The sequence below is a fragment of the Coenobita brevimanus genome, chromosome 90 (assembly GCF_032717465.1).
Source record: "Coenobita brevimanus isolate Jiangsu-jjx chromosome 90, ASM3271746v2, whole genome shotgun sequence".
NCBI classification, from domain to species: domain Eukaryota; kingdom Metazoa; phylum Arthropoda; class Malacostraca; order Decapoda; family Coenobitidae; genus Coenobita; species Coenobita brevimanus.
In genome coordinates, this window is record NC_137043.1 from 39,827,882 (window position 1) to 39,845,637 (window position 17,756).

Sequence of the window (17,756 nt, forward strand, 5' to 3'; positions counted from 1 at the left end):
AGTAATGAATGACGGGATTTTCTTCCTTACGCGGCTCTTACTATACTCTGTTTTCAGCTGACGGCACTGGATCACTACTACAATCTGAATACTAAATAATCATTGCGTGAAATTTAGTGAGCCTTATTTGTGAGGCAGGAACGAGTCTTCTTGGTTACTAGCCAAATCCACCCCTCTTATATGACTAGGCTACATATGGCATTCAATTGAGCTGAAAGGGGTTAGGGATCTTTGTCAATTTAAATGCACAGTATTATGGTAAATTTCCAGACGTAACATTATAATATTCAATATAGAGATATACATGATTATGTTTAAAATATAATAATGAAAATGAAGTCCAGACCCCCCTCTGGATCTCATATAATGCAAGTTTAAACATACTTTTAAGTCCTCTGTATCAATCAGCATTATTATGTTCATAATTATTTCATATACTGTTCTAACCCCCCTTATGTATCGATCATGTATCTGTATTAATATTTCATCCATTCTTTTAATGCACCTGTATCTCTCTGTATCAATTATTCCTGTAATCTCCTGTATCCATATCTGTGTCATGTTATCATATTTCAACCATTTATTATTTAAACCCTCTCCCTCATATGTATCAAGTCTCCTCACCACGTTCTCGTATTTCCATCCAGTGTGAAATGTTCAAGTCAATTTCCCCCATCAAACACACAGGTTGGGGTCTGTCAGGGGTGTGAGGGAAGCTGTCAGGATTACATCATGTGCTACGGGTATATAACAGGTATTTATGAGTGTGTGGTGGTGTTAAATGATTTCCTATACAGCTGGTCATTGCTACACTGTCACCATCACCACAAACACCATCATCACAAAAACTATCACCTCGAACACCATCAGATGACATCATCGTCACTACTTCATCATCTTACAAACACACCGTATGCCACAACATCAAATGATCCCACACCATACCATCACCACCATCAGACCTCTAATCACCACATCACACCACAAAACCTCCATCACTACACACACACACAAATGGCCACTACAGAGCTTCTCATATCCGAAACTGAAGAGAGGAAACCAAGCCTCTCCGTGTGTCTTCATTTCCTACACTATTCAGAGGCTGACCACTGCAAAGCAATTAGGTTCTCTTTCTCTCTCTCTCTCTCTCTCTCTCTCTCTCTCTCTCCCTCTCCCCCTCTCTCTCATCACCATCATCATCATCATCATAAGTGTGTTCCATATAACCTTGTACAACATCCTTCACTCTCATCCTTATAGAGTGGCAATACCTTAGACCTTATGCAACACTTCTCACGTCTTATCACCTTCAATTTTACCTGAAGATCTAACTCACACAGCCTCATCCAAGCTTAAATAAAAACATCACAATTTATATAAATTACAGAGACATGAATGCAACAGAACTTACATATACCTTATACCTTAAAAAACACTAACAAAAATCCGTCGTGCAAGCATCAATTCAACAAAAAACTAGCCACTGCTCTGAAGACATGAAATAAAACAACTGAAAAAAAAAATAAAACACCAAAGTCATCATATTGACTTACCGAATATCTTTGGAAATAGATATATATAACGAAGAAGCTTAAAAACATTCCATCCTCTTTCCTCCCACGACGTATTCAACGAACCATTTATTTCTCAACGTGGCAGACAGTAAAGAACTAAGCACCATCATCATCGTCATCGTTATCATCATCATCATCATCACCTCTATACCACAACTGCCATTAGACCCCCATTATCACTATCATCATCACCACCACCATCGCCATTATTATCACCACCGCTACCACCACCACCACCGACACCACCATTATTATCACCACCGCTACCATCTCCAACACCAACACCATCACCAGAACTCTTTTCTCACCCAAGGATGGAGTAAGGTAGGGTCCAGGAGAAAAAATGCAAATAGAATGTCACACGGTATTCAGAAAAAAGAAAATAATAATCTTAACTTAAAGAGGCTTACTCAGTTTTTAAAAAGTCTGTGAGCCCATCAGTCGTTTCTAAAAACAACTTTCTCATAGGTTGAAAGGACTTGATTTTTTCTTTTCACCTTAGAGAGAGAGAGAGAGAGAGAGAGAGAGAGAGAGAGAGAGACCAATATATCATGCTTGCTGTCACACCCTTCCCCCTTTGGGCATTGGGATTCAGAAAAAGCCAGAGGCGAGAGAATTGGTGAAAACGAGAAGACAGACAAGGAGAAGGAAGGGACAACACAAACAATGAAAAAGACACAGAGAGAAGAGGAGAATAAACAAGAAATAAAAACGACAAAGAAAAATAAATCCAGCCATTAAAAAGAATTGGCTTTAGTTAATCCTGTCACTGATAAGCCTGTAAGCTGGACAAAATTGCTTGTGTGCTAGTGACAAGTATTATAGCTGGGATAAGAGATTACGTGGCGCCTCTTCCTTAGCGATTTTGTTTTGCATATTATATCAACGTACGCTACCGTGGAAAACTGGATCGGTGTTACAGAGTAGACAGATAGACAGACATAGAGAGATACATACATGGATATATATAGATAGGCAGAGACAGACAGATAGATTGACAGACAAATATTTAATTAATTTCAGTACATATTGATTCAATTATTAATATGCTCGAACAAAAGGGATTTTAATGTATTGTACAACACACACACACACACACACACACACACACACACACACACACACACACACACACACACACACACACACACACACACACACACTTTTATTCACTGATCTCATATCGAAATGTACTGGACACATCACCAACGGTACGCCTACACACACACGTAAGGCCTACGTAAACTTACCAACACAAACCAAACACGCAAGTACGCACTCAAACACACACACACTCTCTCTCTCTCTCTCTCTTCTCCCATCCAAGCATTCGGTAAGGCTAGGTCCAGGAATGCAAGAAAAAGAGAAAAACACGATGCAACCTTCACCACATCTTACCCACTTTACGGCAACATACCCTACATTCTCGCCTTGCACTATGCCTTACTATATATAGTGAACTGTATCGTGCGTGTTCTGTGCTCCATGCACGTTTCATATACAGACCTCTCATAATTGTAAAGCTATATCTTAGGCACTGTTATTGTATTCTCTCTCTCTCTCTCTCTCTCTCTCTCTCTCTCTCTCTCTCATTTCTAACTTTAACTTTTTCACTTAGTCACTTCTGTTCTACTGCTAGTAAATACTGTCATATCATGTAGCAATTAGTTTTCAGGCTTTACACCCACTGTCACTTTAGTATGTTCCTTTTTCCCCCCCTCCACACACACACACAACCAAAAAAAACCCATCATCACTTCCCACACCCAGAATCAAACCTCTCCATCAGACACACACACACACACACACACACACACACACACACAAAACCGAACCAAAAATAACCCCACACCATAACTCCACCCACACACCCACATTCTTGCATTACGTTCGCACCTTCCACCAATTCGGCGCGACACGACATAAAACACACACACACACACACACACACACACACACACACACACACACACACACACACACACACACACACACACACACACACACACACCATCTCACAATTTTTACTTCCAGGACGAACTCAGCACTAAAACACAATCTTGGTGAGAGGGGGGCGGGGACGAAACTACCGCCTGGCCGAAAGCGAGGTGTCTGTAACTGAGGGCCGAAGTGAGAATGAGCGCCGAATTCTCGCTGACATGAGAGACGTGGTAGCACATTTTTTATTGTGGTTTAGTTTGCATCTTACGTTGTATCTCAAGGCATAGTGCGCCATATTTGTGTCCTGAAATAGTCTCTCCTACGCTAAGCATAGAGGAATCGTCTGAAAATATAAAACTCTCTTTCTCTCTCTCTCTCTTGAAGTCACTATGAGCTTATAAAATTCCTACGAGCGCTTATGGGATGATAAACACTGTCTTTTAAGTGTTTACAAATACAATCTCCAAGAAGGTTAAGAAACTCCAGCTGCTAACGCCATGACAAACCGCAATTCTCAGACGCCATAATTTCTGTGCAGGGCGGCCAACGGGGATGTCCTTCGTGGCAGTATTTCGCAGCTGAGGACTTAACCAATTTGCTGAGGCACTCATTTGTGCGTTTTAGTCCCACCACGTATTTTGTTGCGTATTCATTGCCACTTTCAGGAGTCCTAGATTTAGCCCTTCACTCACTCTTTATTTTTATCCTTCACTCAAGTCGCAGTCTTTATTTCCTTTATTTTTAATTCGCTCTTACTCTCAGGTATAGTTCGTTTTTTAATTCCCTTATCAGATAAAGTATTTTGTGTTTATTATTCATTGCTAATTTTAGTCATTCACTATACAGCCCTTCACAAGCGTTTAAATTAGATGAGTTTTTTCTTCCTCTTTTTCTTCTTTTCCTCAGCCTCCTTCTATTCCTCTCACTCCTCGTCATCCCCCTTCTCCTCCTCCTCCTCCTCCTCCTCCTCCTCCTCCTCTTCTTCACCCTGCTGTACTCAGACACTTTTGTTCAACTTCGAAAACACCCAATCAAGAAAGGTCTCTGGCAGAGAAGGAGTTTATTACGGTTATGTCTAACCCCTCCAGATCAAGGAAAATCGTCTGTCAATAGCAAAAAAAAACTCGACAAATACGTCATCGAAATGAAGAGGATAATGGTGGCTGTATCCACCTCGCCCCTCAGCTCAAAAAATCTAAAAAAGGAAAAACGTGAACTCTGAAATATCGTCTGAAGGTACGGTACCCAAAAATAATACACAAAGGCCGCCCTGTGGTCCAAAAGTTTAGGAGTCGTTTGTTAGGTGACTGGTAATTCCGTAACAACTCTTCCTTGGCGATTTATTTCGCATATTACACCTTAGCATTCTCTGGCGTGCTATTTACTACATCTCACCTTAATATCAACACAATTTGCACGAACAACACCCACCACGATACTGCGGTGTAACACGCTGAATAAATCGCTTAGGAATAGGTGCTACCAAGCCTCCCTAGATTTCAGCCCCTGTGCGGATTGCAGGGCGTTCGAGTCCGTATATTGGTGTTGCTATGAACTGGCCGGCCGTATGTCGCGAAGTTTTGAGGTGCCGGGAAATGGATTCGAATCTGGGGTGGTATTTTGGACCCCCCTGGCAATTGGAAGGCATGTGGTGGTGGGGTTATTTTTGGGGTGCGGGGAGGGGGAGGGGGAGGGGGAGTTGGCGGTGGTGGTGGTGGTGATTACTCTGTCAAGGAAGCAGGTTATGCATTTGCCTCGGCCTGTTGATCTCTGTCTGTTAGCAACATTGTGGAAAAAATCCTTGGATAGAACTACATCAAATTTACGACACAGACTGATGACGATCTTACCAACAAGTGATTTAATTCTGGGTGAAAATTTTGGCGATCAATACTAAGGTCATAAAAAAAAAAAAAATAGGGGGGGGGTGCTGTTTTGGCAGGGGTATGCACTCTTTGGTCGGTATTCTCGTGTGGTTAGGAAGCTTACTAACACCTCCTCCCAAGCGATTTGTTTTGCTTATTACACCATACATACATACAGTACATAGTCGCTGGAGTGGCCGGATGAGGATGGGAGGAGAGAGTGCCGAGGAGCAAGGAAGGAGAGGAAGGTGGGGATGACTGACGCACCAAAAATTATGATAGAAACTTAAATTGGCTCTTTTACCTGTCTAAAAAATAAAAAATCCATTAACGAGGTACTCAGAGACATCATACAGCTTTTTCCACGTTAGAGAGAGAAAAAATACCGGTAACAAAAAAAAAAAATGCAGGTACAACACAAAATCCTTTATTATCGTGAAAAGGGGAGCTGAGTTGTTGCTGTTGTTGTTGTTACTGTGTGTGTGTGTGTGTGTGTGTGTGTGTGTGTGTGTGTGTGTGTGTGTGTGTGTGTGTGTGTGTGTGGTCAATAACATCAAAAAAGGTAAAAAATAGGTTCCCTGCTGTGTATGTGATTGTATCCACCACTTTCTCTTTCTCTCTCTCTCTCTGGGTAGTGAGACGTAAAATTAACCCTTATGTTATTTCTTCCCATTACCTTAATAATAATGGTATTTTCCATCACATTACCCAGTATTTGGATACTCATAATGGTGTGGAAATTACATATCTCGTACTCTATACCAAGGGGAAAATATGGATGATGATGATGATTATGATGATGATGATGATGATAATGACGATGATGATATTAATAAAAATCATTATAATCATCATCATCATATTACTATTAACATCCCACTTTAATGTCACAGCTCCCTAATTTTTCTGGATTTCCGAAATTCTCTTTTCATTCTTAGATTTGAGGGCAACGGTAATGCTATTTAACTGTATCCCAGGAGACATTAATGTGGGCTCTGAGCCTGTGTGTGTGTGTGTGTGTGTGTGTGTGTGTGTGTGTGTGTGTGTGTGTGTACAATAGTATGATACATTGTGTAGCAGAGTAAATCCTATGAATCGCTGAGTTAATCCCTAAGCCCTCATACAAATCCTGAAATCCCAGAGGACTTCGCAGTTGAAATTAATCCCACGTAGGCTAATTCGTACCATGCCCGATGTAAAAAGAGAGTGCTTTGAAAAGAAGTGTATATTTACTGTACTGAATATCGTAACGACAGCTTAACACTTGGCTGACGGACGATTGGACCCCTTCTCCCCCTCCCCGCCACCGTGCACACACACACACACACACACACACACACACACACACAATCATCATCTTCGACGTCACACGAATTGTCATAATCAACATTATCATCACTATCATCGTCCTTCTCCTCCTCCTCATCATCATCATCGTCTTCGTCGTCGTTGTCGTCCTTGGTTATCATCATCACTGTTGTTGTCGTCGTCAGAGTCATCATCATCATCATCATCATCATCGTCGTTGTTATCATCATCATCATCATCGTCGTTGTTGTCATCATCGTCAGTCACATCATCATTAACATCATCACCGTCATCGTCCCAGTTGTCCGTCACAGCCATCATCTTCACTATCATCATCATCATCATCGTCATCCAACCCATCCAGAAAAACAGGTCACACATTCATCCACCCACCACTGAAGCCCCCGAATTCCTTGGCCCCACCTCACAGGTCAAATGATCCAAACGGAATTGAGTTTCATTCACCATGTTAGTGGACAGAACCATTTTATCGACTCTCATTTACATCTCCGTGTGCTTGCTGGAAAAATGAAAAACTTGAGGATAGTTATATAATGTTCCCTCTTCACGCTATGGTACTGGAGAAGGATGCCTTCACGTTGTGGCACCGATATAACCAAGCGGTGGAGCTGCCCGGCTTGAAACATTATTCGACTGCCTCCCTATCCCTTGAAAAAATAAATAAATAAATAAATAAATAAATGAAGGAGGGTGGTGAACCGCCGGAAAGCAACATCAGCCTGCAATCGACTGCGTTCACATTTCAGATGAGGCCAAGTTAAGGTGAATGGAGTACAGCCAGAAAAAAAGAGGGACTAGTTAGGTCGGCGGAGGAGGGCGGCGGGTGGGCTCAATCAGTGCAAATGAGTGACGCCAAACTCCAGGACGGACATGTTGCCCAGGACCATCAATTGCACGCTGATGCAGACACAGGAACCAAGAAATTAACCACTTCAACGCGATGACATTTTATTTTGTCTCTATCTGCTGACAATTTCATTCAGATTAGGGGTTTCCAAACGAGATGGATTTGATATAGCTTTCATTAGCCTTTTTACGAATAGGGTTGTTGCTGTTCTTGCTCGACCCTTGTCTGTCTGGCCGAGCAGACCCATCAACCAAAAGCAAACAAACGCCCTCCTCTGGCATACAGAGCCTCGCCAGAATGGGAACAGGATTCCTCCACATGGCAAGGTGCAGCAGGGAGAGGCATGGCCCCCCACCACAATGGTCTCTCCCACACGGAATGAAATTGCCTGGAAGTGCCTTGAATCATACAATAATACGTACTGGTGCTGTTCTTGTTGCTGAAGGATTATGAAAATGTTTGATACCAATAAAACCACGCTGGCATTTTTTATAATGGGATTATTTCTGAACGATGGACGAAGAGTTTAATTGGCTCCGAAGAAAAATGTACTTGGTATTGATTTTATATACATATATACCGGTGTATATATATGTATGTATGTATGTATCTATCTATCTATCTATCTATTTATCTATCTATCTATCTATATACAGAAAGAGAGAGAGAGACAGAAAGGAGTAGGTAGGCAAACAGGTAGGTAGGAAGAAAAATCTGTATGTAGGCAGGTAAGTTGGCAGGTAGACTGTCATGTAGGTAGGTAGAAAAATCAGGGAAGGTAGGCAGGGAGGAATACAGGTAGGCAGGTAGGTTGTGAGGTAAATAGGTAGGCAGATATGTAAGTAGGTGAGTAAGTAGGTGAGAAACGAAGATGCAGACGACTTCATCTGAGGCGATCTTCCCTCCTTATTGAATCCCTATCTCTAAAACTGCGCTAATTGGCTTGTTGAAAAGCACATTACCTGTCACATCAATACTACACCTCGAGTCTCAAGTGTGTCTGAAAATGCGTCAGATATTTCACCGTGTGTGTGTGTGTGTGTGTGTGTGTGTGTGTGTGTGTGTGTGTACAGTACATACATTCCATGTAACCCATCTAGACAGACAGATACATACAAATGGTTAACAGAGCTTACGTATTATATTAGCTACTCTAATCACATAGCCCATAATAAAATATAGATACAGGATACAGTATAAGACAGAGATAGTCTGTAACCCTTAAAGCTAAGAATTTCTCGCAGCGGCCAAATATAATCTAGCTTTGGTTAGTATAAAACAGAAAACACAGAAATTGCCAAGCGTGGGACAGCCTAATGGTGGGGAGAGAAAGACTAGAGAAACATTGTGCCACACTTAACCTACTAAGAGCCTATCTAGTGTTAATAGGCAGGTTGTCGTTGGTTTACTGTACTGCATACTGACCTACCTACACTGTCTCATTCTGTCTGCCTACACCACTTTACTTCCCTGTCCCCCTTACCACCCCCCCTCCTCCCTGATTCATCACCCATCAACCCTCACCACTCACCCATCCTTTCCTCCCCCAGTCACCCCCCCCTCACCCATTCACTCACCACACGTATACTCACCACTCCCTTCGTTCCCTGCCTACCTCCCCCAATCGACCTTCCCCTCACCACTCACTCACCCCTTTCCTGACTCACCCTCATCCATCTTCATCACTCACCCACCCTTTCCCTCCCTGCCTGCCTCCCCCAATAAATACCCCCCTCACCACTCATTCACTCACCACACACTTTAATACCACTCACTCACCACTCATCCACCCTCACTCCTCACCCGCTTCACACACCGACCCCCTCACTCACTCGCCACTCATCCACCCTCTCCTCATTTCCTACATTCTCTTTCTCCCACCCTCTCCCTCCCTGCCTCCCCCACCTCCCAACCTGGCCCCAAGCAGCCATTTAACTAAAACAGGGTTGTGAAACAGTGTCCCCTTGATCAATGAGGTAGCTAATGAAAGAACTGGAACGTGGCTTTCTTTTTCGTTTAATATTATCTGGAACAAACTGGATGAACTAAAATATATTCGACAACTTAATTCTAACAACAGGCTTATCCCTCTGACTGCAAGGATTTCTCACTATACTCCCTCCACTTTAACTTGGCCTAAAAATGCCAACTGTCCACCTTGAATGCCGAGATGTAATAATAGATGAACACTACCGTACCATACTAGTCACGAAGCAGTGCTATAAACCGAAAAAGGACAAAAATTTGGCTGATGTTAAGGTGAAGGAACAATACCGATGCCTTAAAAAGAAAATGTCTAGTTTTAGCCTAAATGAAGTTAGTTACGTAGGTTAGTCGTTGATGCCCCCATCAGAGGAAAGGTCAAAGAGGATGAAGAGGAAAACACAGGAGGGAAAAGGAAAAGGGAAGAGAGGAGGACGAAAAAAGGAAGAAGGAAGATATGACGACGAAGAGAGAGAATGAGAGGAGGGTGATAAAGAAGAAAGGACAAGAGTGAGGATGAGGACGATGAAGGAAAGGAAGAGGACACAGCAGGGAAGATGGGAGAGAGCAAGAGAGAGAGAGAGAGAGAGAGAGAGAGGAAGAGGACAAAAAGGTAAATAAAAGACAATGTAGAGAAGGGAACAAGGAACTGAAGAAGAGGGAGGGTAAGGGGTAAGCTAGATACAAGGAGCGAGAGAAAATAAGAAGAGGAGGAGCAGGAGGAAGAGGGAATGGAAGACACAGGAAAGACAGCGAAAAGGAGAAGAGAAGAAAGAAGAGAAAAAGGAAAACGAAGAATAAAAATGGAAAGAAAAGGAAGGAAAAGAGGAGGAGGATACAGAAGAGGTGAAAGGGGGGGGAGGAGGAGGAGGAGCAGGAGGAATGATACACAAATGGAGAGAGGGGGAGGCGAGAAAAATCTGAAAGGGACGAGAGAGAGAGAGAGAGAGAGAGAGAGAGAGAGGGGGGGGGGAGACAGACAGAAACATTGATTGATACAAAGAATTATCCCTACTGTGTGTAAGTGTGTGTGTGTGTGTGTGTGTGTGTGTGTTTTTTTTCTCCCAATCTTACTCCACATATCCCTCCTGTATATATTTTCTCTGCCTCCTCCCATCCTCCAATTCTCTCTCTCTCTCTTCATCAAGCCACATTCCTCCTTTTCCCTTTCTTCCTCTCTGTCCCTCCAACCGTCCCACCTTCCATCTCATCCCCATCTACAACTCTAGTTCAATTCACACGCCGATCAGACTCTAGGGTAAAGTTTGTTTCCTCTTTGTCCCTGCTCACCCATCAGTACAAGCAGAAACATCGCTGAACTTCTTATCCCCTGAAAGAAGGAAGTGACCTGCAAGAGGACAAACTGGATTCACGTTTTAAATGAACCTGGGGCTGCTGTTACTACTACTGCTATTACGACTACAACTACTCTCCTCCTCTTACCCTCCCTTCCTCAATCTCTCTTCCATTCCTATCCTCCCTTCTTCATTCTCTCTTACCATTTTTCCAATCTCTCCATCCCTCTCCAATAATCTCTTTCTCCCCTGTCTCTCCCCTCCCTCTTCCCTTCCTCCCAAGCTGTATTCTCTATCTATCTATCTCCATTTGTCAATATATCTATTCTTTTTATTTATCTATGCTGCTTCCCGTAAGTACACACAAATACATAATCGAAATAGACTATATGAACTCTCTCTCTATATATATCTATCTGTCTATCTATCAGTTTATCGTCTACCAACCTTCCTCAAAGAGGTACTGTGGCCAATTGGATGGAAGAGGAAAAATTTGGGCCAATACTGTCTATAGGGGAACCTCTCTCTCTCTCTCTCTCTCTCTCTCTCTCTCTCTCTCACACACACACACACACACACACACACAACCTCAAAGTCGCTATACATTCATATACATACATATACTGTACTTGAATATAAAGATATACATACAGATAGCTGGAGAGAGAGAGAGAGAGAGAGAGAGAGAGAGAGAGAGAGAGAGAGAGAGAGAGAGAGAGAGAGAGAGAGAGAGAGAGAGAGAGAGAGAATTTGGCCGGTAATAGCCTTCTAACTCCTATTCACTGTAAGAAATGAAGGGGTGAGTAGGAGTGAAGGAGAGAGGAGGGAAGAGAAATGAAAGGGAGGAGGGGAGGGGGAGGAAGGGAGAGGGTGGAGGGGAGGGATGGAGGGAGGAACACGCAGAATGAAGGTGGGATGGAAGGAAAAACGGAAAGAAGGAAGAGACAGGAAGGAGGGAAGTAAACACAGACATGAGGGAGGGAAAGAACAGCAACGAGAGAGAGAGAGAGAGGGAGGAGGAGGAAAGAAGGCAGACTTACGGTGAAAATGAAGATGAGAGGAAAGTAATGTTAGAGGGAAGGAGGAAGAAAGTGAGAGAATTAGAAAGGAAGAGTAGTTGAGAGGGCAAAGAGGAGGAATTTTACGACTGAGAATGAAGAAGATGAAGAGGAGAAACGCTAACTAGAACGGTAAAGGTAAGAGTGGGGGCAGACGACATAAGGCGCTTGGTCGCAATGCCCATCTCGGTAACATAAGATGGTAATAACAAGGAATAAAGGTAGGGAGGAAAACAGAGGAGGGGAATAGTACACAAGGAGAGAAAAAAAGTAAAGGGAGGAAGATGGGAAGACACCACTATGATGAAGAAGAATGCTGCAACAAGAAGAGAAATAAGAGGAAAGGAAAGCTTGTAAGAGAGGAAGAAGGATGGAAGTGAGAAAAGGTAGGGGCGAGAAGGAATAAAGTAATATGAAAAGAAAGGAAAAAGTAGTAAGAGGCAAGTGGTAAGAGGGAGGGATGGAGGAGAAGGGGGAAGATGAAAAAGAGGAAAAAATTGAAGGTGGAGGGTAAGGGAGGGAGGGAGGCAGATAATCAGGTCTTTAGCCAGCATTCAGTCCAGCGGATAAACCTCTCTCTCTCTCTCTCTCTCTCTCTCTCTCTCTCTCCATTTACTATATATCTATCTATTTATCTATGGTCAAACGCCTTAATCACTTATAAAATTAACCTTGACAGTGCAAGCGGAAACAGAGGGATTCAGTTGTCGTTGGCTAACTTCTTAACAAAACGCAAGACTGTAAAATTGATGTTGATTGTAAAAGTGTAAACACAGGCGTGAAGAAACAGTTATTGAGCATAAGAAAGACATACCATACAACAACTAGGAAATGACCCTTAACTGGGGAAAAATACAGGAGTGCAGATTTCCTTGGATTGCATCTTAAGAAAACGCAACGGCTGTGAAATTAGGTGTACATCAGGGACTCCGCCCACACAGTCTCCAAAACACTGCAACAACGCGCACACAGTCACCAAAACACTGCAACAACGCCCACACAATCACCTAAAATGGACCCTCGTCTCACGCGGATGAATTATTGCAGTTTCCTCACCACCTAGGCTACAATCATCATCATATGCAAAGGCAGCAGCAGCTTGAGTCAGGCCACTGGAGGTCAAAGGCTTCTCCCATCTTTTTCCACTCTGATCTACTGCCTGTTACCCTGTTCCATTCACTCCCAGCTTATCTCCGAATCTCATCCCACCATCTCGTCCTCTGTCTGCCTTTTCCATCAGTGTTATCAGTATCTACTCTGCATCACTTACTCATTTCCTACTCCCACTGCCACAACCACGCCCACATTAGGCGACTGAGCTGTACCCGCAACACATAGGAGTGAGTATCTAATGGGGCGCTATTTACAATCAACCTTACACATTCCATCTTTTTCCCTATTAGAAATGATGCCGATAATGCCAAACTTCGTCCATTTATAATCAGTCGGCATTATTTATTTATGTTTTGGCAGGGATCAATTGGGGGCGGTCATCCTCATGATTTCCCTTGCAAATTCTTTTTTTTCTCTCTCTCTCTATGAGAGAGAGAGAGAGAGAGAGAGAGAGAGAGAGCGCGTCAAAACGTTCAGAAATAAACAAAGACTGGGATGCAAATGGTTCCCGAACATTCTTAAGTAGTTTTTCAAGACAATCCCAACGGCACACATAACTTTGAGGCCATGACGTCACAAGCGCTCTCTCTCTCATTCCAGTCAACTTTGATCTGACACACCAGTTATTCAAATACTAAAACAGGCTTTGAAGACTTCCTAACATCTCTTCCCAGGCGATTTATTTTGCACATTACAATACGGCACAAGGGAGAATATCAGGATGGCAGTGAGGTCATATCTATTTTTTTTTTCTTAGATTGTCGTCCTTTTGCAGATTACATCCCGTACCTCCGTAGCAGATAAAAAAGGCAATACTACAACTCTACAGCATTCCATAGCACTTCTTCGTTAATAGCATTATGTTCTTGTGATAAATTTCTTGCAAAAGCTCAGCCTGCCAGATACACAGATATTTGTAGAAGGCACAATGGGGCTGGATGATGATGATGATTATGGTGATATTATTATTAAGATACTAATTGTAATAAAATGAGATGTAACTTTCTCCTTAAAACTACCCTCTCTCTCTCTCTCTCTCTCTCTCTCTCTCTCTCTCTCTCTCTCGCTCGCTCGCTCGCTCTCTCTCAGGGCAGTTTCCATGCCACCCAATCAAGCCTACACCTAAACCTTCTTAGTGCACTCTCCTTTTTACCAAAACTTTTCTATTTTTTTCTTTTTCCCTCTTTCTTTAATTGTCTATCATTTTCCCTCTACTTTCTTTAATTCTCTATAATTTTACCCCTTTAATTTTCTATTTTTTTTCCTCTACTTCCTTTAACTCTCTACCATTTTTCCTCTTCTTGAATTCTCTAGTATTTTCCCCTCTCATTTCTTTATCAAAATACTTCTCCCACTTTAATATTTTTCTGTAGCTTCCCCCTACATTTTTTTTATAGCTAGTCTATAATTATCCCTTAACTGTACTTTATGCAATAGCTACCCTTTTCACCCTTCTGCCTATTTTTTTTTTTTATCTTTTTGCCTTAGATATTTGTTCAGTATTTGCTTTCTCTACCCTTTAATTTCCTTCAGAAAGCTGCCTCCCCCTCCTTTTATATTTTCTTATATTCTTGGCACTCACTTTCATTTTCTCTCTATTTTCTCAATTTCTGCCTTCACTTCCTTTGATTCTTTCTGTTTTCGTCATTTTACCTTCTCTGTTTTACCTGAACTTTCTTAAATCCATTCTCTTTTCTCTCCTTCTGCCTCCACTTTCTTTAGCAGCTATTTTCTGTACTTGCTCTACGTATTCTTCCCTTACTATAATCCTATTCAGGGTACCGTATCGATTTTGTCTACCTACGCTTTCTTTAATTCCTTCTCTACTGTCTTATTTTGGCTCAGTCTTTAACCCTCTCTGTGTTTTCCTCCCTATGGATATAGTTAAATCAGATTAGGTTATAAACCCATTTTATCTTTAAAAAATTATATACAGAACCTAACCCAGCCTAAAATTACAGGTAAATATTAAACAGAAAACAAGTAGAATTCAATTTTGAAATGTTTTGTAAGTGCTAATAAGGGATATATAAACGGAACATACATCAAAATGCTTCAGTTCTAACTGGCTTCTGCCAAATATTATCCCATCTTTCCTTGTAATTTCTCCTTATTACACTTCAACATTACCTTTCATGCTAACCCTTCTAATACCAAAACAGACTGCATAAATAACATACAGGGGAATATTAACGTCGAAATAAACATGATTTGAAAGATACAAATGACACGACCCTCATAACGCCTTCTTACATATGCAAATCAACATGCAAATCAAAACACAACGAAAAAGCGTCATACAGATATCATTTATATAATTACTGATGCATAAGCATCTATACAGGCGTACAATATTAAAGAGACGGGAACGGGTGTGACTAAATGGCCATCAATGAGACTTAAAGGTACAAAGATGTAGTGTAAAGGGTGAATGAACTGACAGCAACGGTGACAGCTTGACAGGTGAACACATTTCTCGGTATTTAAGTAAAGAATAACTCTTTCCGGTGCTTCTACTTACGGTAGGGCGTGCAGAGCGTATTGTTGAGTGCGTGGGTGACATATCCGTGAACAATAATGAAAACTCACAACACACACAGAAATAATACAAAACATACAAGACGTCAACTTTCAAACGTAGTACGCTCTTCAGTGTTGCCATGTCCGTCGGTTAGGCTTTATTCTTCTTTATAACTTAAACAGTATCAAATGTGCGTAAATATAGGTCAGTGAAAGAATGAGTGACCAAATATAAATTTTATAAGAATACCCAGTGAGTAATTAGCGCTGTGAAAGTCATGAATTGTTGTGAAAGTACAAAAAAACGTCTCTCCCTCTTTCCCGCCCTGACACTGCCACTCTGTTGGCTAAAAAATTTATCGGACGATTTTCGTTGTCCAGGGATGAAGAACAATTTGTCTAATACATGAACACTAGTTAGAATAATGTTAGAAACTGGTCGCAGGCAAGTATTTAGTATTTTATATGCATATATCTGAAATATAATAGCTCAAAAATTTTTAATATAGCGGTGTCTGATATTGTTTCCCTCAACAAATGATCCCAACTCCCACCGACTCCAAATACATTCTACATTTTTAGGTTCAAATTGTCATTATTTACACTTCACCTGCTACAGTTTGCTTTCACGAAAGGAAACTGGACCACTTCCACAAATTGAATACCGAGTCGTGGTTACGTAAAATTCCATGAGCCTTAGTTTTAATGTAGAAATGGGTTCCAAGGTTACACATCAAATCAACACTCCAGTCTAAGTATGCTTGGCTACCAGCTGAGGTGAAAGGAGTTAGGTATCTTTGTCAAGTTAATACGCTATAGTGTTATCATCTCTCTCTCTCTCTCTCTTTCATATTAACTTCCTCCTCAGTCTTCCTTCCTCTTTTTCTCCTCCTACACAGCCTTTTTCTTTCTCCTCCTTCATTATCCTTCCCTCCTCTGCCCACTCCCTCCGCTATATTATAATTTTCTTCATTATTTCTTACCTTGCGGACAAATTTAGACCTAAGGTAGCGCAGATTAAGGATTCTACTACTACTGCTACTATTTTGTGAGAGAGAGATAGAGGGGGGGGAAGGGGGGAAGGAGGCAATATGAGAGAGAGAGGGGGGTGTTAAGTGAGAATAATTATTGGCATCTATATTATTAATATTGGAATTTCGACCAAAGGCTGGCGGAGAGTTTATAGTGAAAGTAATATATGGTGGCAGTGATGGATGGGAGGAGGAGGAGGAGGAGGAGGAGGAGGGAGAGGGGAATAGCAGAAGCGGTAGAGGAAGAGGAAGAGGGGAAAGGAGAGATGAAAGGAAGAGGAGAAGGAGGAAAAGGAGACAGATGGCAAGAAGAATAATATGATGGGAGGGAAGATGGTGGAGAGGAAGGGAGACGGGAAGAAGGAAGAAAAGAATGATATGGGTGTTGGAAATCAGTAGTAGTAGTAGTAGTAGTAGTAGTAGTAGATGAAGAAGAGAGAGAGGAGGGGTGTTACAAACCAATATTCCACCACCACCACCACTACTGCTACTACTACTACTACTAAGACTATTTCTTTGGTTAAGGTTGCTATCTCCAAACGATTTTATTCAACTTAGCAGAGACCCTTCGACCTGGAGGGGTCAGATACAGCTGAGGGAAACCGTCTGACGGTACAAAGAACATGAAATAATGGCGAAGTAATCGAGGCAAGACATTACGAACTAGGAAGGAAGTTACAAAATCTCTCCTCTGTAATTTTATTCCGTGGATATTGCTGACTAAATCCATTGTACTATCGAGGCTACATAGGGATGCTTACAAAGGGTACAGGAAAAGTGTATTAGTATCATTATAAAGGGTATAAAAGAAGATACTGACATTTATTCAAACTCCTCATCTAGTCTAATAAAATAATACTGCTTATACTTCTTCATTCGTACTTGGTTAACATAGGGAAAGGGGGAAATTCTGTCCATCACTCTCCCTTCAGTTTACCTCATACGAACTCAGACAGGTGGTGAAAATTACAGACTAAGAATATGCTGCCTACGAGTACAATACAAAGGCTACAGGAAAGGCTATTACAAGCGTTACACAAGACGGTACATATCCATTCTGTATCTGTCTAACACTCCTTATTTCATACTTGGTTAACATGGAAAAATGTATATTCTGGCTGTCACTCTCTACACTGGACTTGTATAGATGCAAAGTGGAAATTTCTGTCTAAATACAGGTGTGTACAAAGGATTCCGGGG